At 40.5% G+C, this 24,827-nt stretch overlaps 1 protein-coding gene across 1 annotated transcript in view; it reads right to left on the bottom strand.

Annotated features, from left to right (window-relative positions):
• Positions 1 to 24,827, bottom strand: part of znf536 (zinc finger protein 536) — a 206,290-nt gene that overhangs the window by 144,984 nt on the left and 36,479 nt on the right. The window contains 1 exon segment of the mRNA XM_063882540.1: positions 12,228 to 12,325. The gene's annotated coding sequence lies outside the window, so the exon portion shown is untranslated.

Below are 24,827 nucleotides of genomic sequence, written 5' to 3' on the forward strand. Positions count from 1 at the left end.
GCAATTTCCTCCTCGGGCCTGAACCTGCCCCCGGCCATTCTAAAAAAACAAAACAGAGGGGAAGTATGCAATTTAGGCAGTGGTGGAAAGCACATTTACTAAAGTATTGTACTTAAGTACTTTTTTGACATTTTTGTACTTGTGTATTTCTGTTTTGTGGTTCTTTGTACTTCTACTCTGTTGTGGACTCGAGTCACATGACTTGGACTCGAGTCAGACTCGAGTCATGAATTTGATGACTTGAGACTTGACTTGACAAAATCTAAAAAGACTTGCACTTTGACTCGGACTTTAACATCAGTGACTCGCATTTGGACTTGGACTTGCCCCTTTTGACTCGGAAATACTTGCTACTTTCCCCCAAACCAAAGATTAAAAAGTATGTTGACATGGACTGCGCTATCTCTCTTTGCACCTGTGTGCATCTGTGTGTGTAACGTGTGTGTGGCACGACATCCAATCAAATTAGATCCATGTTGTTTTGATCGGACAGCATCCAACCAATCAAAGTACTGGACAACCAATGAGGCGGAACAAACTATAAGGCGCAAAGTAGGCAACAATGATACCACGGGTAGTTTTGTTTGGATTTAAAAACTTTGAGGTGGTCAACAAAAAAAGAACTGCAGTCTGTAAAACATGCGGGACGAAGATAACAGTTGGAGACGAGACAACTTCCAACTTCGTTTGACATTTGAAGTTCCACAAAGAATGGTAAGTTTTGAATGAAAGCCAACACTAGCTTATTGGCTAATTGCTAGCTAGCTACATATCAATGAGACTGTAAACGTCACCTTGGCTTACGAACACGCTAAACGGTATCTCCTATGGGTTCATTAATGGACAAGTTCACTATTCTGCACTTTGAGCCCCCTTTCTGGGTCGTCTTGGATGAAATAGAAATGTTGACGATTGGTCCAGTCTCCAGCTTTTGGCTAATTTAGAATCACCCCCTGCTTCAGAATGGTTGGCTACAGGCATTCATAACATTGTCCTTGAAACAACCCTAAACATTCGTTTTCAAGGATGAGGAACTCACCGAGTGGTAAGTCACTACCTAGACACAGCCGAAGGACAGACCTCCCTTTTGTTCTGGGCACTGAACATGAAGTCTCTTCCTTCACCCTTCCGAGTGGCCACCAGAGTCTTGGCAGTGCCTGCCTCTAGTGCTCCAATGGAGCGAGTTTTCAGCCATGGTGGCATCATACTACGTCCCCATCGTGCACAAACTGAGACTGACAGACTTTTGGCCAATTTGATCTTTTGCAAATGCAATGCAGCATAGGGCCCTGACATAGAAAAGCACAACTCTGTTCATTGTCATGTTCATCACACTTCACAGACATGTTTTTTAGTTCAAGGCTAGGTTTAAGTTTTAAGGTGAAGAGTGTTTGGCAAAAATGAGGATCTTTTGAGACAGTTATAGTGCAATAGAAATACAATGTCAGCACTTTCTGTGGAAATTACATTTGCCTTTGTTTATTTTGAATGTGTTTGAACAATGTTCTTGGTTTGATAAATATATACAGATCTTAAAAGCATACATGGTTTGTGTAAATATTATTTCTCCGTTGTTAAAAGGACTCGAAACTCAAACGGTAAGACTTGGGACTTGACTTGAGCCTTGTTGGTCTTGACTTGGGACTTGACTCGGGACTTGAAAGCAAAGACTTGAGACTAACTTGTGACTTGCAAAACAATGACTTGGTCCCACCTCTGCTGAAAAGTATCAAAAGTAAATGCAAAGTAAGTGTATTAGGTTAGTTGAAAGCAATAATATTAAGTTGAAAATATTTAAACCTAATATAATTGCTTTCAGCTAACGTAATACAATTTGTTGACACAATACACTTAATTCAATTACATGTTTCAGTTTTTTAAGTTACTTCTGAGCCATGATTTTACTTCAGCTAAGGATCTGAGTACTTCTTCCAACACTGATTTTACAAAATAAGGGTTGTATATGGTCGGGTGTTTTTTGGTGGAAAGTAGTGTCCACGCTGGCTATCTGAGCCATTAGCCTGGTGCTATGTGAACACAGCGCATCAGGGCCGGTGAGCAAGGTCACCCAAAGCAAACAGGGATAAGAGGAAAGAAAAGCAAAGATTCATCTGCTTGAGCTAGCACCTCAGGTCAATGGGTTTACCTCCCATTCACCGCGGCACAGTTACAGATGCTGCTTTAGCTCGCTTTCAGAGCCTGTTTTCAACCTCGAATAAGGCACTTTTATGTGAGAAGAGTGAATGTTTTATGCAAACAAGATTTTTTTTTAAGGACACACAAAAACAGGTTGGGAGTGTGTATGTGTGACATGATTTTTGCTGCGGCGCTACCTCCTTTCAGTTGCACAGTTGTGTGAGAAATACCAGTGGCAGAGGCTGCTGAGGCAGCGAAAGCATTTAATACTCAACAAACAGTTATCTAAGCCCATATCCAATAGCTAGACACAACTGTAATGTGACCTACATACTAAGTGAATAGGATTTTTTTTGTATGTAGGTTGGGGTACAGTGGTGGTGGTGGGGGGGGGGGGTACAGGTTTGTTAGGGGGGTGTTTAGGAAGCGAAATGAACAAAACTCATTTAAATTTGTCGCAAAAATATTCCTTTTAGCTCCCCTTCGCTTCCACTCTTACTCATTCCCTAGCAAAATAAAGTATAAAGTAACAGGACATATTGTGCCCTCCTAAGCATTGACTTCTCCGTCCTTTGTACATTTGACCCTTTGGAAGGAGGACTTTTCTCATTTTTGTGAATTTAAGGAAATCGCAAACTGTGGGAGGAACCATGTGATTTAGTTTGGATGTATCCGATAGTGAGGAAACATCACTTTCTCTTTCTGTTCCATGTACATCTCTATTATATTGAAAAATTTCAACAGCTTTAATTTGATCTTAATGAATGAAATATAACAATTGACACAAAGAGGCATTAAATCCACTTGCATTTATGAATTTTGCGCTTAAAGTCTATGGTTTCACCTGTACCTTGGCTTTTAAATTAAATAAAAATAGAAGAAAATCTATGGACTGAATGAGTTAAGGTCATTTGAATCAGATGCACAATGGTTTGGCTTATTTGAAGCAAACAAATCTGCACTTTTCTTGTTGTTCTGAGTTTGTATCTTTATGGTTTATTCCAACTTATTGCAATTCACTTGCAATAAAGTAAATGAAGCATCAGCTGAATAAAATGTCAAGGATAGAAATTTGAAATTGTTTTTACTTAGTAGTAGCAAATGTATTTTCTGTAAATGTCTCCTATCTTTATTTCACAGGAAACATCGATCAATAGATTGCAGGTAATAACACTTGATATTTGTGTGGACTATAACATGTCTTATCTTTGAATTTAAGGGAATTGGGCCTGGAAAGTCCTTGATAAGTCCTAGAATCAGGTGTTGAAGAACATTGAGGATATCTTATATACAAGATAATCAATTACTGCAATATGGGTTTGGATCACAATTATCTACCTCATCAGTTAACACTTCAACTGCATGGTTTGAGTTTCTTGTTTTGGTGCCAAACCATCAGGACACTGTCTCTGCTTGTTGCAGGGCACACAATTAAAATCCCATTATGCATAACTTATACAGAAATGGACATATTTGTTCCAGACAAATTTAGATTTTTGGTCCCAGTCTCAGCCTCAAAGTTGATAAATGAATAAATGCATGCACGCATGCACGCACGCACGCACGCACGCACAGACACACACATACTCACAAATACACAATCTGCCTGGCCACATCAACAGAGCAGGTGTCCTTAGTAATGCACCATTGCGTACTTGGATCTGCATCTCCGAACAGAGGGAAAGAGGGAGAAACAGAGAAAGAAAGAGACAGTTAGAGGAAAGAGTGGGACAAAGTAGCAGAGGAGGTAGGTGTATGTTTTAGCAGCTGGAATGTGGAGGCATTCCGAGGATGCACCACCAAGCTAGAGGTAACTCAAACTACGTGCAAAATGTTTGCCCTGGGATTGACGTACCAGTAAAACTTGTTTGAATGCACCTCGTTTCTTTGCTGGAGAATGACAGACTCATGCACTCATTATTTTGGGAAAGATCAAAAACAGCGACATGATGTTTTTTTGGCATCCATATGAGGAATTATTTATCAGGAAGACAGGCCGCGAGCCTGTAGCAAGCAAAGAGACGCACTTAGCAAAGACCATGCCTTTGCCCCCTGCTGCGTCTCAGCTACATGCTACATAAATAACCATTATGAATCATGCTGTTTGGTCTCACCCTGCAAATACGATCCAGTTTCCATTTAGCCACAATGGTGATGAGCAAGCCTCGCTCCCGTAATGGCGCACCATTTTGACAAAAAGCGACAAAACATGTTATGTGTTTATCTAGTCCTTTAACTTGCCACAAAAGTACACAAATGTAGTAACTTTATCCAGTTTAGCTCCATGTTCAGCACCGCCTGCTTAATAGGCCTGTATCCAGTCTAAACCTACACGGGGCCAGAGGGCGATGCCACAACTAAATAGCAGATGAAAAGACAAAATGCTGCTCAAACAAGACCATTAGTTTGCAAAAAAGAAGAATCCTGAGAGGTAACCCATCTATTAAAATTGCGTTTATGGCTCTGACAGTACATGGACATGCATTGGGAAAGTTTCCGTCAAATTTGAAAAAATGGGGTTGGACAAATCCAATATGCCAATAAGGAATGTTCAATTATTTATTATTTATCTGTGTAGAACAGGGGTGTAAAACAAACAGCATCCTTTGCAAAGTTTAAAAATGACAGAGAAGATATAAACTGCAGAACCTTTTCTGTATTTTGTATGTATAAATTGTATACAAGGCAGGTGGATAACTTAACTCTCTTCCTTAATTGCTCCCAGTTTTGTTTGTATGGTGAGTCAGTTCAGTTGGTCAGAATTACTGCACAGATGTGGAAATGATTTGTAGATATTTGTTTTAAGTTGTTTTATACTTTATTGTTTCAGATACCTTTGACAAAATGTTTTTGTAAATGCATTGTGATCTGTAAGTTGCAATGCACATGTGTAAATGATGGCATAACATTTTCAAAATTGCATGTAATTTTCTAAAGAAATTTAATTTGAACATTTTCAGAATGTACTTTTTTTGCACAAAAAAAACTAATTTGGAGGTATTTACAAGTTATTAATTTATGATTTTACTGGTCCGGCCCACTTGAGATCAAATTAGGCTGTATGTGGCCTCTGAACCTAAATGAGTTTGACACCCCCTGCATAGAAGCTTGCTGCCCTTCCTCTTTGGCATCAGTTCAGACACAAGGTCCTGGGTGGTTCACTCACAACGGATTCTGTGGCCTAAGAGATTACCAAACACAAACTTTATCCCATGGCAAATCTACCCTTAGAGCGCGCATTTTTAAAACCGTGTAGCAGAAATCAAACCTCCATTCAGGGAATCCCCTTTGTAGAACTTAAATACATCCCAATGTGTCCGTCAACAAAGGCCTCCACCCTTCCTCCTCACTCTCCATGACACACTAAGTTTAGGATTGTTCATCAGGCCCGTGGGTGGGTTTTTTCATTCTTTTCCCCATTCTTCCTTTATTTTGCTCCTTCTTTAGAGCATTAGGGCGAGCGGCCATTGAACTACAACTGCTACTATAAAAATTCATCAGGATTAAAATGACCTCACACACAAAATTAAAGTTCCCCGACATACACAATAAGGGCCTGTATCTTTTTTAAGACATTCTCGGCTTCCTTGGGAACAGGATTGTTTCTTGACAAAGTGGTCTCCGCTCAACAATGAGCACCTTTCAGACACACAGGGACTGCCTTTAGAGCTGCAGAGAGAGACGGATTTCACATATCAATCAAAAGAGGGAGTGGGGGGGTGGGGGTGGGGGGTGGGGGGGAGGAGGGCCCTCGTCTGGCGAGAGTGGTCCTTCAGGAACTATGAACAGATTCAAATGGAGTATATGCTTTTCTCTCTTACCGCCACTATTCATAATAACAGAGGAGTATAGTGGAGAGGGAGGGGAGTCCTCTTAACACGTTTTTTCTCTTTAAGATTTGTCTTCCCTTATATGGGGGGGCTGAAGCATGGACCCTCAGCCTGGCCCTGAAATAATAAGACTGTAGTGGATGCCTAGATTGTACAACATTGAAAAAAAGTTGCTTTGTGAAGAGGCCAAGAGGGCCCACTGTATTCAGTGTGTGTGCAAGCTTTCATGTTGTTGAGTTTCTACATGCAAGGCCGTGTGTGTGTGTGTGTGTGTGTGTGTGTGTGTGTGTGTGTGTGTGTGTGTGTGTGTGTGTGTGTGTGTGTGTGTGTGTGTGTGTGTGTGTGTTGTGTGTTGGGTGGTTGGGGAAGGGGGGGGGGTTGTCATTCCATTACACCTGCGCAATGGCATAATGAGCCCATGAGTGTGTGCACTGGGCCACAGCCACCCACTGCGCCAGTCATGCACACCACTGCCGCTAATCATGTTGAAAATGAATAAGGTGTCAGAGGAGGTAATTCACAGCTGTATTAAAGCACGGCAGCCCAGATATAAGGTACATAAAACAAATTAAATATAGTATTCTATTACGGAATACTTTTTGACAGCTGTATTAATGGCCGTACCTCAAAGGTCTTCTTATTAGGTCACCGGCTACATGTTTCACCTTCTCTTTTTAAGAGCCAGGGGTATTCACATCATCTACAACTCACAGCTCTCAGGAGTAAAAAGAGCAGAGTGCAGGAAAATTGGATAATATCTACGGAGTCAGTGTGGTGAAGTTGTATCAGAACTGCGAGTCCTGTTCACATAAGTAAACCGATCGTATAATAAAGATTTATCATACTGTGCTGGACCACAAAAATGCCATCACCATATAGGTCACCGTATTCACCCTCGTCCACTGAAATGTTGCATGGACATCAAGTAGGAAATGTAACGTGAACAGATGAATGCATGCTCATAAGTGGTTGCAGCCTGAGAGTGGTGAAGGAATGAGTCCTTAAGCCCAGAAAAGACAGCGTTTTATAACTTCCAGTTCCCTCAACTCGAAATCAATGATTTTTTGAACGTGTTTTTGGTAAGAAGCCTGGAATAAAGTAATTGGTCAACAGGAAACATAATTGAATTGGGAAATCCCATTGCTTTTGGTCAATGGCTTTTCCATTGCTGATGTGGAAGAGATACGTGTTGACGTAATTTTTTAAACCATGTTTGCTAATTGTAAGATTTCTAGTCGGCATCAACAAGGGAGGGAAAACCTGAAAAATTACCCCTACGTTTTTTCATAACCTCACAAATTACATCATTTCCGCCTACTTAGAACCTGAGTCTGACATTAAAGTAGATCTCAGTACTACTGGGAAAAAAAGTATTAGTATTCAATGCATGTATGTGTGGCACATGTGCGCTATTTTTAAATAGGGATGCTGTGAAAGTGTGGAATTGGGGACAAGACAGCCTTGCACCGGGCCGTGACACAGACTTATGTTAAACCTAATTAGATCATGATAATAGCTTTAGGGCCCCAGTGATCAATGCTAGAGGTCTGTGGAGATGAACTTTCCTTAAGTTTCATGCCACATGCTGCTTGTACTCATTTTTTTTCATACACACACACACACACACACACACACACACACACACACACACACACACACACACACACACACACACACACACACACCAGAGTGGTTTGCAGTGTTATATGAAAGCATTATTTTAAATCTGCACATCATCTGTCTGTGTCAACGGTTAGCCATTCTCGTGTTAGCGCTGAATGAGTATGCTTGGATCGATAAATGTGGTCCGCGTTGGACTAATTCAGATTTTAAGTAGCGTGCATCAGTGCTACATTCCCCGCCAATGTGATGGATATGATTAGGAATTCCTTAATATTGGAAACTTAAAACGCCTGCCTGTCAACACCTTAGTCCACCAAGCCTCTCCCATAATGCAATGCACCCACGGTGTCTCCTCACCGCATTTTCTGATTATGAGATGCTTTCCGTCAACAACCTGATGGTGGAGGCTAGTTTACAGCTCGCAGACTCCTCAGATCACTCTCGCCGAAGACAAAGAGGATTCCTTATGCTTCCATTACTGTCTAATGCAATTTGTGTAATGTAATAATTTCAACACGTCTGCGTCTGCTGACATGTAAGCTAGCTAGCTAGTGATTAGTCTTGATACCGGATGCTTTGGGAATCCCTGCACGTATCAGTTGAGGATGCACGAGTTGTTGACTCTCGAAGCTTCCTCCTTCTGCTGACGTCTTTGTATCCCAGGAGCACATAGAGGAAGCAAAACGGGTTAAAAATAAAGATGCTAACCGAACAACCTACAGTAGATGACGATTGCTTGAATTATGTTTTACTAAATAACGTTTGGAACCAACCGTCTTGGGTTTTTCAATAACTCATTAGACCATGAAGTATTCTGAAAACTTTCTTTAAGGAGACCGGTGTTTGTGTTTAATTCAGAAAACAATATTCTCGTTCCAATTATTTTATTGTAATGTAACAAAAAATTAATGTAGAGTTTAAGAAAATGTATCAATTTACGACACATTAACCCTAACTTCAATTGTGTTTGCTGAGTACAATTTGAACTAAACAAAGATCTGTTGCCATGCACATGTTTGAAACTGTTAGTATGTTCCGTTTATCCCGTTTGCACATGATTCTTGCATGTATGTGTGTGAATGCAGTACTTGTGTGTACAGAGTATAGTGTTCAGGCCTCATTTCCTAAAACATAAAGGATTTCATAAACACTACTATTTGCCAAAGGTCAATTTGATTCATAGTCTATTAGTGCTGGGTCAGCTTGTCTTTTCAGAGGCATACCCGGCCCATTCCAGTTTCACATGCTAGCCTGTTCACTGCCAAGCACTGACATTACAAGCAGTATTCAAAAAAAGTTCCACAGTTTATTGAATTTAATTGAAACAGTGTTGAAAATATGGAAATAGTACGGAGTTTTGTTTTGTTTTATATGCCTTAGTTGTGGTCAGGAAGGAACTCATTCTATTGGAAGATGAAAACAGATCGAAACATTTCCTAAATGCCCAATCTCAACCAGATTTATCCATAAAACACACTGTCTAGACAAAAGTGTAATGAATGACATAATGATTCCCTGAAACCTTCTAACAAATAAAGGTTTAACATCATTTAAGATACAATCTCCCTGAGAGAAGAAGGCATCCGTCTGCTTGGTGTTGAATGGCCAAGTGTTAAGCTTTCCATGGCGACATCTATCTCTCGCCACCACCTTGAGGGCATCTCTTAAGCAGAAGAATTTAGCCATTATGTGGCATTAACCTCATTAGAAAACACTCTTTAGCTGCTCCAAGATAAAATTGATTTACAGCTGCCATTTCCACCACTGCTCTCGATCAATGGTTAAACTATCCCTTTTATAGCCCTGCGCACACTCTGCTCTTTTCTCCAGTTTTCTTTAACTGCTCTTTAATTTCATTGCAACCCTCCACTCTTGTCCTTGTGCCAGGTATGTAGTCACAGAGTGGAAAAGGGCTTTTCCCCGTTTCTCCATGGTCAAATATGGGACATTTCTTTTGATAAACAAGGCTGAATCTCTGGCAGATTCTTTGAACCAATTAGGCACCATGTTGCTCTCCTGGTCTTTTTTATCGATGTGGGAGTTTCACCATAGTCAGCTACATTTGCTTGGGTGGTCTTAATTGAGGTTTTATCTTAACATAATGTTGTGGTGTTTATTTTTTCCACTCTTACCAAGGTTGTTGTAGTTATTCACAATTTAGGAATGTGATTAGCCTAAGCAGCGGCAGATGTAGGTAGATTTAAAAAAAATATTTATTTGGGGGGTTAGGTTTACTATGGCCTGGATTGTGTAGGTATGTGGGGGTTAGAGTAGTGTCAACTGTGATTTATATTATGGAAAAGCCTGCAAGTACCTGTTTAACAAAGACCCTCTAAAGTAACTTTAACCCTGGAAAAGCGTCAATTTGTGACCCATACTTGTTGTCAATCATGTATTATCATGCATTCATTTACAATGACAGTAGGTTATAATCTCATAAAACTGACAATGGGAATTTAGCGGTAAAATCCGCCATCCAATTAGTCTTGATTGAGGTTATGCTGTAGTGTTACAAAGTTTGTTGTACTGATTCAAAGTTTAGGAACGTGATTAGCCTAAGTAGCTGCAGATATTTTTTTAATTGAAAGGTTATGCTTTTTATATGGGGCTTAGATTGGTACCAACTGGGATTTTCTTTATGGAAAAACATACAAATAGGCTCAGACAGGCAGTTATATGTCTTTGAACGTGGCCTACCAGTGATATTAGAACTCTAAACACTAACCCTAACCCTAGGAAATCTTGTATAAGTGCCATATACGTATTATCAATCATATTGTTGTATTAGTTTACAATAAAATAAGGTAATTATATCATAAAAGACAAAATGGGATAAATGTAGAGAACAAAACGTAGTCCATGCCCAGGAATGATAAGGGATGCAATTGAGTTCGGATTTTCTCAAACAATAAGCATAAAAGTGTGGCTGATGAAGTTTTATGTTTTATTTTGAAGATTGTTCCACAAAGCAACGTTTTGCAGATGCCACATGAAGCTGATGAGTAAAGCAGTGTAAAGCAGTGTACAGCTAAGCCAAGCAGAAAATCCACAATCTATGTCGGTGAGGCCAAATGTCAGCATATGCCCGCCCACCTCTGACAGCTCAGGTTTATGTGGACGTTTAAGCAAAACACTCAACGCTGTATTTCTTTGACAAATCAATACGACCACCATTTCAGCTCCCCTTGCTCGCCTCCCTCCCTCCTTCTCGCGCTCGCTCCTTTCTCATCTCCCTCTGTCTGGGAGAATTGATCCGCATGGATGGAATGATATCAAGCGACGGATAGAGTGATACGCCCCGCTCCCTCCTTCCTGCCCTCCTTCCACCGCACTTTTGACACATAAATAAAATATGTGGCCTTTTTGTTTCGATTCGCCACGGCGTTAGTTCTGAGGAGGGAATATGGTGCGCGGGGCTCACATGGAGCTGTTGGTAGACAAGAGGGAGCTGAGAGTCGGCTGGTTGCCATCACTCACTGTTCACAGGCGCCCTACAAAATCCCCTGAACTTTCCGACACATGCATTTGTTAGAGTGACACAGTCAGATTCTAAAGAATGGCATTAGAAAATAATGTGAGTGCTAAATTATTCAGGCTTTTTTTTTGCCTCACTTTACAACCACACACAGCCTTGCACACACACGAACACACAGACTATATATAAAAATATATTTATCCTCCCACTCATGTCAGAGTTATGGCAAATCCATTTAGTGTCAGCGTCCAAATCTGGCAAAGGAAACGATGAGAGAAGGTGCTGTGAGGGGAACTCGGAGATGCCAAAGCAGCACTGCAGTCAATCCTAACTTTAATATCAACTGAAATAAATCACGACCCCAGCTATCAGGCCCTGCTATTAACAGACCAATGCTACATGTTGATCCACACCTTGGCTAGATATTCCTGACATGACAGCAAAGGCATTTCCACAGCAGGACAAGAAATAGACACTTGGTGAACTAACCTCGCGTCCTCAGGGCATGTCAGGGTTTCCACTCCGGGACAAAGGATTTAACTTCCCCTCTGAAGCCCTCAACCGTACACACACAAATATATTACATTATCTAAGCCTTTCTCACTATATAGCTTATGGTCTAGACACTGCAGACAAAAAAATGACAGACAAACAGCTTGGATTTGAAGACAGACGCCACTACACCAGATACTTAATTGGATTAAATTGGAATTATCTGTTGATATGCAGGTCGTCTACATCCAATAGAACAGGTGTCCCATACTGAAACATTGACTTTAATTAAATGTATTTAGTAAACAAATTTCACATAACGTATAAGGTTAAATGAAAGCAATAATATTAAGTTGAACCTAGTACTTTTTATTTGAACTTAATATTATTACCTTCAACTAACCTATTACAGCTATATGAAATTTGTTGATATAATACATTTAATTAAGTCATTGTTTCTGATTGTTCAGTGCAGCCAACTTTGAGCCATCATCCTCATCATCATCAGGCCACACATATTGCATCGTGTCTTGAAAAACCAGCTGTGACCACGCTAATTTTTTACCACTAAACTTTCACCCGTTCATGCAGCAACACATATAAATACCTGGAAGTATTTTACAGTTTTTTTAAACCCTCCCTCTCTCCTTCCCCAGAAAGCCCTTAGTCACCTCAGACAGTGGGTGGGAGGGGGTGGGGGGGTGTTCCTTGGACAGCGTGACAGCCCCGTTAAGCTTCAGCTCCGCTACTGGTCGGCAATCAGGGAGCCCTGGGAGAGAGGGGAAGAGGGGGGGAGGGTTAGAGAGAGAGAAGATAAGAAAAGTGCTGAGTTCACCGCCACCACAGCTCCCCCTCCCTCCCTCCCCCTTCTTTCTTTGCTTCGAGCATCCCCCTGCTAGAGGAAGGGGTTTCCCCCCTGGAAAGAGGAGGGGAAGGTGCTGCACTGCTGACTGTGCTGCTATAACCTCCAGCTCATTCTACACCTGCTCCACCAGCACCAGCCGTTACACATCCCATTAAAGTTTCTGTGAACAGTTTTCAGGCTCCATATCACCGCTGTTTGTTTGTCTGTTTGTCCATCAGCAGCATAACAAACATACAAGTGGGATGATTTTAATGAAACTTAGAGAAGGTTTTTAGCAGAGGTCAGTGAAGAAATAAAACAATTTCGGGAGAGGTCAGAATCACCCATTTTTTCCCCATTTTTGCAAGATGGGGCCTTCTTGCTGAATGAATAAAGCGTCAGAATATATAAATGGTGTTTCTGACTAGGACAATTCACCTACACTTTCTGTATTTCTGTATGACATGTTTGAACCAAACCTAAAAAAAAATCTGAATTCTAAAGTGATTATTTATATTTTGAAGAAAAAGTATGTCTGCTGATTTGTTATTATTTTTTTGTCAACATATCCTTTAAAATGACAAAAAAGCAATGTGTTAATACTTTTCTTACCTATTGCTGATTTTAACCAAATCAAAATGTAATTTTTTCCAATACCCATTTCTTAACTTGTGTTTTTAATCAGGGAGAAGTTATTTATATATGTATTTATTTTTTATCATTACATTTTATCTTTTAGTTATTTACTTTTAAAAGTAAATAGTTTTAAAACAGGCCTAATCCAATTGCAATAAAAGCAGCTTATGTCAAGACATTAATATCCAGTGACTGCTGTTGGGTATTGATTGATCACTTATGTCAAATAATCTCATAATTTCTCTTTGAAAAATGTATCATCATCACTGTGTTTCGAACAAAGTGTTACCCAGTTCCAAGTCTTCAGTCAGCAAAGCCTGTAAAGCTAACTTACTCTCCACTCATTTGTTTTAAACCTCTAAACTCCCCTTGAACATTAAAGAGAAAACAAGAGAAACACAGCTCCTGCGTAAATGTGCACTCACATATTCCATGCAATGAATATCCCGGTCATTAAGCAACATTTTGACACCTCTGTTATTTACTACCCCGACCATTTTGCCACCTCGTTTAATCAGACTTTACTGAAAAACCAGCTGACTCAGAGAGAAACCTTCTTTCTTTCTCTCCGCTCTGTTTATGTTTATCTCCTTCAGCTCCATTCTCTTTGCTTACTTACTCATATTTTCCAAAATGTCTCTTTCACATGTGTGTGTGTGTGTGTGGGGGGGCTTTTTTTTGGTGGGGCCGCGCCACAGAAACATCAGAAAAGAACAAATAAGTAAAGCAGAGTGTTTACCTCCCGACATGAAAGACTGCAGCTTTCAAAGGCAGAGAAGGTCTCGGTTATGTGTTGTAACCACCAGATGCTGAGCGGAACATTATCGCATGTGATACAATGTGCAACTTTGTGATTTTTTTAACGTGTTATTCCAAAGCAGCTATCGCAACCCCGCTCCTCGTCATGCGTCGGATGGTGATATTTAAAGTGGAGCACACCGTTTTTGCCTTAGAAGTGGTTTACCTTCGATTTTCTCTTCTGGGAAGAGATCACTTGAGACAGGAGGGGGAGGTGGATTGAAGGGAATTAGATGTGGCTCAATACAAGTTATCTTTAATGGAGGGATCCAGGGTGGAGGGATTCCAGAAAAAAAAGAAGAAATTAAACAGGGAAAAAAGCAAATGAAGGTTGGGGGAAAAAACTAGATGTAAAGTGTTGACAGCTGTGTTTGGAAAGGTCCAACTCTGGGGTCAGGGTGTCGATGCACACAAACAAATGTTCACACAGAACATGCATATTAGCTGTCCCTCGCTAACTACCACAGGCCTTAAGACTGCTAAACTCCTGAGTTCTGTGCCTTCACAACTTCATACCAGTCATCTGTTTGCATGGCACACATTTATCTATAATTGCAATAGGCAGTATTTTATTTAATTGTACAACAGTTTGAAAAGCCGCTCACTACAAAAAACAAAACAAAAGGTGTACTAACCCTACACCCTGATGTGTCTCTATTCCCGTGTATGACCGTTCCTCCTCACAATCACAGGGTAAAATCATTACACTGCACCCTCACCTCTAGTTTACCTCATTTCAGTTGCAGTAAACCACAGCAACATTTTACACCTCATATTTCATTTAAAAGGTAAACTTTTTATTGGCTTGTAACCTGACATTATTTAGTTAATTGTCCCACATTTGAGCACAGCCAACACAAGTGTTCGTTTAGTTGCGTTAACGTTGTTGCAGAGGGAGGTTACTTCCTGGTTCAGCAAAAAGCATGGCTGAGGGTTGAGGACTGATAAATACTGCAAGCAGCCAATTGGGACCAATTGGGGCAAACCACATGCTTCGATTTCAGCGGGGGGGATTAGGGTTTTGTTGGTGTCCTTCTGTATTCTGTTAATCTTAATTACACCTCACTTGCTATTTGGTTTGTCCAATCCACTATATATAATTATGTTCCTTGTTTCATCATTGTGGTAGATTCGTTTGTTCAGTTTACACCTGTTTAGCTGCTGTTGTATTTATCACACTGCAACATTGACTTTAATGAAATGTATTTTCAATAGTTTAAATTACAAAAAAAATGGTTCAACTAACCTGATACAGTTATGTGAACTCTGTTGACATAATACATTTAATTCAAGTCAACCTTTCAGTTTTTTCAGTGTAGAGTTATTTTCTATCTGTGACTTCTATAGGCCTAGTTATTAAAGATTCTTGATTTGGTAAATAAGAAAACCCAGTTTCTTTAAGAAAACTCCTGTGTCTGTTGCCTTACTGCTTGTTCCCTCACACACACACACACACACACACACACACACACACACACACACACACACACACACACACACACACACACACACACACACACACACACACACACACACACACACACACTGGGATAAGTCATGAGGAAATGGATGCCCATGTTTTGTGGGACCACCTGTTCATGCTGGATACAAGTCTAAGAACCCAGTAAGGGTTAACCCTCATTGTGAGAGGGAGCCAGAATTGTGTGTGTGGGTGTGCACACTTTCATACATGAATGTGTGTGTATGTGTGTGTGTATGAGTTGGCACTGCCCTGTCTGAAACGTGCCCCATGAGTGGCAGACTGGCTCAGGCTGTCCGGCTGGGAGGGAACAGAGCCCACTGCTGGGCCACCGCCCCGACACACACACACACACACACACACACACACACACACACACACACACACACACACACACACACACACACACACACACACACACACACACACACACACACACTCACTCACTCACTCACTCACTCACTCACTCACTCACACTCACTCACTCACTCACTCACTCACTCACTCACTCACAAAGACACTTAATCCTATGCACATTCCATTGGGAACATCTTTCCTTTATATCACCCATTCCAAACCAGTGTAGATGATCTAAAAAAAAAAAGAAACATTAAAGAAAAAAAATGATGGCTTAATTAATTTAGAATAATGAGTAACTTTTTTTTAATTCAAGGCACAGCCAACGTACAGAACATTATTAAAATGCAACTCACATACACTATGTAAGTTACATTATCATTTTTCTACTCTTTCTAGAAAAAAATAATATTCTGCTAACTTTGTAAACACACGCCAGTCAACAGGACCACACACACAAACACATCCACACAAGCCACCTTGAATCATGGCACCTCTCATCATTCTCATAAGTGTCTGAAAATAGGGGGACGTGCCATCCCCTAACTCCCCCCCGCCCACCCCCAACAAATAATCACCTCCTGGGAGGCAACGAGATGGAGAAAAAAAAATTGCAATCTCGTCTTTCAAGCGAAAGGGGAAAAATATTTTAAGGGGCAATGAATTTCGTGGAGCTGAATAGGATGTTGGTACATGTTTTACTAAAGGAAATATAATGGCAGACTATTATTAGATCACATTAATCACGAGTGTGCCAAAGGCAGTGACAGCCGCGCTGAAAAGGATTGAAAACGCTGGTAATGGATATAAATTACCCATTGTGTGATAAAAGGATTTTTTCTTCACTAAGAAGGTAAAAAGGAATAAAAACACTGAAAGAGCCACTAAACGCTGTGTGTTCATATTTGCATGTGTATATGTGAATGTATGTGTAAGTGTCCTTCAAGTGTGTAATATGTAATAATACGGGGTTATCAGTGCAGGATTACAATTTTAAGGGAATCAGATAGTAACAGTGAGGCCTTGCATTAAAAGGCGCCGGCGACAGAAAAGAGGGAAGGATTAAAAACAGATTAAATTGGTTTGTAGTGACGGAGATGAAAGGAAGGAGGAAGGGGTGGGGGGTGGGGGGGAGGAGAGTGTGTTTTGACAGAGGTCTGTCGGGCTTTTGGCACAGTGATAATGAGTCACATCTCCCATGCACTGTTATTTATCGCCGACTTGGCTCACAAACAAAAGATCAATAATTTTGAGCAAATCTAATGTTGTCCTCGCCGCTAATGCGGTCGTCCATCACATCTGCCATCTCCACCAAGGAGATGGACTGATTCCCTGTTTATTTGGAGATCAAATGCAATTATATCACATGGTTCTAATAACAGAGGAAACGCCCCCCCCCCCCCCCCTCCCTACGTGAATATGTGTGGAGCCTTGGATCATGCCCATGCATATGTATATATAGATATACAGACATGCACAAAGGTGTCACGTATGTGTAGATGATAATATATGTATCGAATGGGCGATGAGTTGCCGTGCCGTTTTTCTGCATCAATCTTCATTTCTTCCTGAGACCTTGCCTTTGAAATATGAAGTGTGTCAACGGCCTGTCCCCCCGCAACGCAGGAGGCACGCAAACATCCGTCAAAGCAACACACCCGATGTTCACCAGTTAGCCCCGCAGCACAAAGAGATGAGAAGACAGCAGATCCTTCACTGACAACTAGCCCTGGGTGAGACACTTTCCAGCCACCTGAACTCAATCAGGCCCCGGTGGAGGCAGCATTTGGGTATTTCATTTCATCTCCGTCCCCTTATTCACTCGAGGTGCGCTTGATTTATCTCGCCGCGCAGGAACGCAAATCGCATTTGGAATCCAACATCGCTTTTGTTCCGGTTATCTACATAGAAGTGCTTGTTATGGTCCTTAGGAGGTGCAACCCTCTGGACCCACTCTCTGTATCGTATCTACCAACTGTTGGCGTTCTGTTTAACCCTCCTGTCGGTTGTGGTCAAATCTGACAAATTTAGTAGTTTCATCAATCGTGAATATTTAGTTTTACATTTGATTGCTTCAAGGCCTCATGATAGCCTCCACATTAAGCATTAGAACATATAAACTTGCTGATCACCACTTTCGCTGAATTTTGAGTGGTTTAGTCAACTTTGTTGCACCTATGATGTTCCCGCTTAAAAATGGCCGCCATAGGAAATGAATGGGTCAAATCTAAAACCATGTTAATTTTGGAATGCATTTTCAGGGCGTTTTCTTTGTATATTCACTGCAGTTATTCATGTAAACCAGTAGTCGGAGGTAGCGTTTACAGCTTTAAATGGTGTTAAATACAATTTGAAGATGATCAGTATTTTGTGTTAATGTAAGAGTAGTTAAAAAAGACCAATCAAATTTGTCCGGGAACTCCAAAGTAAGGGAGGAGAATGGAACACAACAGGAGGGTTAAATCCTTTGGTATCTTCTTAACCGTCTTTGGCACACCACATTCAGAAGCACCCCCAGCGCTATGACAGTAAAGCAAGTGGCAGGTGTAAGGCACTAAGCTCCTTCCCCTTCTCCCTGGGTGAGGTGTGAGGAGCAAAACAATGACAGACAAAGGTCAACTGTCCTACAACGACCCACCCGCCGAGGTGTTGACCTGCCGAAAGCACCCCAGAGGCAAGGGGAAGAAAGGAAGGAAGTAAGGAAGTAGGAAAAGACAGAAAGAGTACGTAACCAAGCAATGATCTTAAGAGAGGCCAAAGTAGCAACCATGAAAATGACCAATATTAACCCAAAAAAAGCTAAAATATTCTCTGAATATAATCTTACGGGTGATGAGAGTCGTACCATCTTTCATCAGCAAGGTTTTTCCACTGAGGTTTTTCCATTGAGGTTTTTCCATGAAGTGTAAATTGAAATTCCCCAGAGCCCTAGGTGACGTTTTCTTTAATTGATTTTATTATTTGTAATGGATTTTTAATTGGTTGTTTTCGTTTTTTAAATGCTAATTTATGTAAGACATGTATTTGAAAGATGCTATACAAAAAAAAACTTGCTTTGCCTCGAAATTTCACCAAAAATCATCCTATTTAAAACAATAGCGAGGAAACACTTGCTTTGTCTTTCTTGATGAACAACTTAAAACACTGAATCAATTATGTTGGTAGACCATTCAATTAATTCTTTCAACACTACAATGTACATAGCAACTCTGGGTATGGCTTTGATTTCTGAAGTTGTCTCCATTTCAACAGGCTGGTATAAAAATCTGTTTTATGGACACTGCTTGGTAAAGGAGGTCAGGACCTTGGCAGGTAAAATAATAAAGCCTTGACATAAGGCAGAGAGCAGGGAGGCACACCACGACCCAGAGCAACCATAGGCACCTCCTGACTCCACCTAATTCTCTCTCTCACTAGGTCTTTCTTCCCCACTGTTAACCTACCCAGACACCTACAAGCATGGCAGACTTCCTCCATGTTCAGCGCAGTGTCAGGGCACCGCTAAAGGTCACCTGTTCTAGGAATCCATGAAAATATTGGCAAGGATTGGCCTCATTTGGCAATATTTAAGTTTTTGCCTTGAACTTGTTATTGAGAAAGGTCCTAACATAAGTCTAAGCCAGATTTACGACTTGTTCTGGCTTGTGTTTTTTTTAATAATGAATCACAGTGTCCAAAGGAATGGAGCGATGAAGCAAAAATGACAGTTTATCCTTATTATCAAGTTAATGCACGCCATTTCAAATTAAAGGGCATGAAACTGCACGGACATAGTGATTTTTTAATTAATGAAAATTAATTTAAAAAATGACTTGAATTAACTTCCTATATTTGAATACAAACTTCAACAGTTTAATTGAAAAACACGCAAAAACAAATGATTTTGCGTGTTTTTATCAGAGCTAAATGTGTGAGAGTTTACATTGATTCTGCTCTGTTGATTGACATCTTCCACCCAAGGAACAAGAATTTGTGGCAAATAATACCAGGTCAGAAGACCACCCTAACATTTGTGGTAACTTTCGTTGATATTTCAAGCCACAAACTGGATTTCTACTCAAAGTTGTAAGAGGTCTCTCACTCCGTATATGGTAGCTATGGAAAATGAATGTAGTTACATTTTAAACGGCATGAAACAGCCATGTTTATAGCAACCAGCTTCTTTTATTCATTTGGTGTTTTCCATGAACACCAAAGATGTTATAGTTTGCTGAGTGGGTGACAGTGAAAGTTTTGACAAACATGGGCCCGTGTCGCGGTAGCCTTCGCGCGCTGTCTTTGAACGCCATCTGAGACTGACGATCGGCACAGTTGCAGATTCCAGAACAGAAAAGCTTTGGTTATATTGTATTAATGAAAGACTTTATTAAACTCAAGGCTCAATCCCCATAGTTATGGGATTTTATTTCAACAGCTATTTGACCCTTGTTTTTTTTAAGAACAATGTGATATATTATCAGATTTCAGAATCTTTTGGAAATGTGTGGGTTTTAAGGACAGTTGGTGGATGAGGCTCAAAGCGCTTGTTTACACTACAGATTGATACAAACTTTTTTTTATTTTTATGTGTAGCCAGGTTGAAATAGGTAGTTCCTGCAAAGTATAAATATTGTGTTTTATTTTGAAAGTTCATGGTTAAAACAGGAAGTAGTGTTTGTGAATAAGGTTAATGCTGGTCACTGATTGGTTCAGGGGGTCGGGTGGAAGTTGGCAGAAAGTGAAGGGATGGAGAGAGTGGGGCGTGAGAGTGGTGGCTTGATTGACATCTTCGCGGCACCCAGAGTGAATTAAAGTTAAGAGTTTGTGGCAAATAAGTACCTAGTTAGTGTCCCAGGATTGTCGGCTCGACGGTCTTCATGTGGATTCTGTTCTGCACACCGTCTGCAAGGAACTGGATACCTTTCTACTCAAAGTTTGTCACAGAGTTACCCACGTGTATATTAGCTTGTGAGCAAATGAGTGTTAGCATTCATTAATAAAGTGAATGTACTCTTAGCCATGTTATAGCGAACTCAGCTTGCGCTTTTGACTTCAGTTTGGGGTTTTTCGGCATGAACACCCAGAGGATCTTTATCAGTTTTGCTGCAAGTGGGTGACAGTGAGAAGTTTTGGACAATACGAGAGAGCACGTGGTCGCTGGACACCTTCCCGCCGCCGTTGAACGCCATCTGAGACTGAGGGATCGGAACAGTTGCAGTTTGGAGTTGCAGATGTTCAGGTATGGCTTTGGTTTTATTGCTCATTGGAGTGAAGAGGACAGATAGTTTTGACTTTCAAAGCTCTCAAGCATCACATCAGGCCTGCAACGTGAGGGGTTTTATTTCATGTTATTTGCCGGCTTGTGTGTGTGTGTGTGTGTGTGTGTGTGTGTGTGTGTGTGTGTGTGTGTGTGTGTGTATGTGTGTGTGTGTGTGGGCCCACTGATCTGAACTAGTTTGATATTATAATAATTTCCAGTTAAAGGGATTATTAATCTGACATTATTGAAGGCCCATTCTGACTGTATTTCATGTTGTTTGTTCACACGTATACAGGAAATAATTGAGATCTCTATTTCTTAAACTCATTTCAGTGTGATATTTGGTGATTTCTGTTAATAGAGGTATTTAAACTCATGTGTTTAAGGTAAGTGACTAGTGAAGTTACATTATTTAAAGGTGCTTAAAGGGACTCAAGATAACACAAAGGGTACATTGGTAACATATAAACAGGATAACGAAAGAGAAATAAGACAACATTACCTTATGTATTCTTTATTGTACATTTGATTTATAGAGTTAACGAACTCAGGGCCCTTCCCTGATTAAACTAGGGAATAACTGGGCTACATATGCAATCAAAAGAGGCAGAGCTATATGTGAAAAAGACAACCTTGCCATAAATAGTGTTAAGTGTTGTTTTCAAGGAGCAGGCCTTGGAATCAGAGAGCGGCTGTTATAAATAGCCCACAAACGCATGCAGGGATCGTCACCTGAACAGTATTTCCTTCCTCCTGTTTAATTGACATCCGTATATCAGTGGTATAAATGCAAATACACACAGACAAACGTGGTGTTAATGACACAGCTGCAAACACTCATCAGTTCACTGGAACAACAGTGACACGGGTGTGCACAAACACACATAATAACAGGTCACTGATTCACCCTGACTGACTACTCCGAAACGCACGCTCGTTTTGATCAGTCTGTTGAGATATATTCGCACATGCAGTGGAAACGCGTCAGAGCTGCAAAGGTTAGGTGTGTCTTTGCTGAATATGTAATAATTCACTAGTGAAGCGTGAATCCAAGTATCGCTCTAATGACCACCTTCTATATTGTCAAAATCATTATTGTCACTGTCAGCATCACTATCATCATCAACACCGTCATGTGTAATCATCGAGCCCATCACCAGACGCGTTTTGTTGCAATGAATGTAACACTGGCCATGGTGGACTGTGATGAAGCTCTATCCATTTCTTCAGCATGTTAATAACCACAATAAACACAGCAACAGTATTTGGTCAAACTGGACATGTACTGATAGATGTAAAGGAACTAACATTCATTTTACATCCAGTGGTAAGTAGCCATGCATCTTGCGATTATTTGGTCAAGTTCGGAGAAATGTGTCCATGATATTGGCAGGGGTTTTAGTTTCCAAATCCTTACTAAAGTTAATTTAACAGAACCACGTTATTTTCCTATACTGTGGTTGCAAAGAACACTGATAATGTTGAGAATAAGGTCAAACTTTTGGTAAAAGTAGTAGGCATAAGAAAAAATGGATCAGATGAAGTTGGATCATTTTGGTGGTTCCGAGAATAAGTTGGAAACGTTGAGAATAAAGTTAAAATACCATTTGGAGGATAATTCAAAATGGGAATAAGTGTTGAACTTTTAAGAATGATTCAAACTGCAAGCGTTAGTGCACATAGTGAAAGTTCAATTAGATATTGTTTTTTATACTCAAAATCCCAGAAATCCTCCTCCTCTCATTTTCCCCCAATGCCTGGCCAAGAATCCTTCCTGTAGAAATTGCAATGTGCAGGCATAACAGCATGCAAGCATTTAAATTAAGTTTGGCAGTGGACACAAGAAAAGAATAATAATCCGTCTGAATATGATGTTTTTGACCGGTGAAATTGCAGACAAAGCAAAACTCTTGTGAGCCTTGCATTTAAGGGTCAAAATTAAATTGATTGAAAAATATTCATTGTAGTTAAGATGGCCCCTTAAAAACGTTTCCTCATTGTGACCGATTCCTGAGCATGGTTTCAATTTGAAATTGATGTCCATTCTGCTATTATTATTATTATTACGTGCTAAGAGGGCATCATGATGAGTTTGTTTGGGACCGGTCCCCAATTGCATTATACAAGTAAGAAGAATGGGGTTCTATGGACATATGGTAACACAATGGGAGTAACAAATCTAAAATAATAAGTGCTCACATGGTTAAAGCAAAAGGTTTTGCTGCTTTTTTTGTGTTGTTTGTTTTGTTCTGTGTGTTGCTATGTTCAGTGAAGGTTTGCACTTTATCATCCTATGACTGTTCAATATCACGGGGATGACCTGCCTTGCGCAACATTGACATCTCTTGCTTTGCTGAAAAACGATGTAAATCTCCACTTTTTTTGTCATCTTTATATGAAAATCTTGGTTTTTATTTCCGAATTTTTTTTTTGGTGTCTCCCATGGTGGCAGCATTTAGCGGTGAGGAAATCCTCTTGACACGTATAATCTACTTCAGACTGACATCAGCCAGCGTTGCTATCGCCGCCTCCCTATCTCTCCGAGCAGACTGCGAGCACGGAGCAGTCTGGGAGCCGGGCTAGACTGACACCGCAACAGCAGCCTTTTGGTTCCCAGCACCTAACGCTCAAATATCGCCTATGGGATTTCACCGCACTAAAGAGTCATGTCAAAGATCTCGACAACGTGTGACGTCTCCCTCAGCCACTGCTGTCACGTTCCCCCTGCTCCTCACTTCCATTCTTTTTTTCTCTCCCAAGCCTCTCTTGACTTGGGTTTGAGCAGGAGACTGTCTCCCTGAGCGTTTTAAGTTGTCATTTTTTCAAACACACATATCAAAGCCAAGGAGTAAAGGGTGAAAGAAAAAAAGACGGATGTTTCTCTTGTGCCTTTCTACTCAAGTACAATAAGGCTTTGCAAAGGGAAGAGAGAGCTAGCGAGGAGTGAAAAGACATTTGCAAAGATCTTTTTCCAATCCACATCCTTTCTCCTGACGACTGGCAATACATCATTTGTATTGATGCAATATTAAATTTCAATATCGCATGTCAAAAGGTACAAAATGATAGATCATAGCCTAACTAAATGAATTATTAAAGGCCTACCCCGGCTGCGCTATCGGCTTCTCTTACAATCAGCTGTGTCAGAGCAGTGCAGTTGGTGATACTGGCAGCATTTCAAAGCTTTGTCGTTTCTTTTTTTTTCTTTTTCTAGCAGCATCCCAGCATTCTTAATCTAGCTTTCTGTCACTTATTAATGTTCCCAAGGAACTAAAAAACACAGATCTTTCCCTCCCAATAATCAGAGGCTTAACTCACCTCCTTTTATGTCTCCGGGAAAATGTTTTAAAAAAATAAACAAATATAGTTATAATTAAATATTGAATATTGAACAGATGATAAGGGTAAGAAAATATGTTGAGCTTTGTTAAGAGCAGAGAAGAAAGCAGAGCGCCGATATGGTGGAGGCGGTGACTCATTCTGTGTGGTATGATTTATGTGCTCTTTATGTGCTCTGCGACCCTGTAAGTTTATCTCTATATTCCCTGTCTGATAGACTGACTCCTCGGTTGTCTCCATGCCTCGCCACAATAACACTGTGTGCCGGACGTGACGGTTGATTCTAATTTACAACCCGAGTCAAAGGTTGCATCTTTGACGCCTCATCAAGTCGAGGCTGTCTGGAAAACAGAGGAGAAACGAAGAGAGGATGGAAAGGGAAATTTCCTCTAGGAACGAGGTGATTCAACAAGCACTTTTCCAACCCTAACCCGTAGGACATTAAAACCGTTCTGAAATCGTGAATGTCCTGGGTTTCTCTATAGAAATGGCAAAGAGAATTGTAAAGTCCATCTTCAACCCTTCTTAAGCTTTGTCTAAAAGCATCGTAACTGAAGACGCACTTGGAAATACTCAAA

Source organism: Eleginops maclovinus, chromosome 4 (genome assembly GCF_036324505.1).
Source record: "Eleginops maclovinus isolate JMC-PN-2008 ecotype Puerto Natales chromosome 4, JC_Emac_rtc_rv5, whole genome shotgun sequence".
Lineage (NCBI taxonomy): Eukaryota > Metazoa > Chordata > Actinopteri > Perciformes > Eleginopidae > Eleginops > Eleginops maclovinus.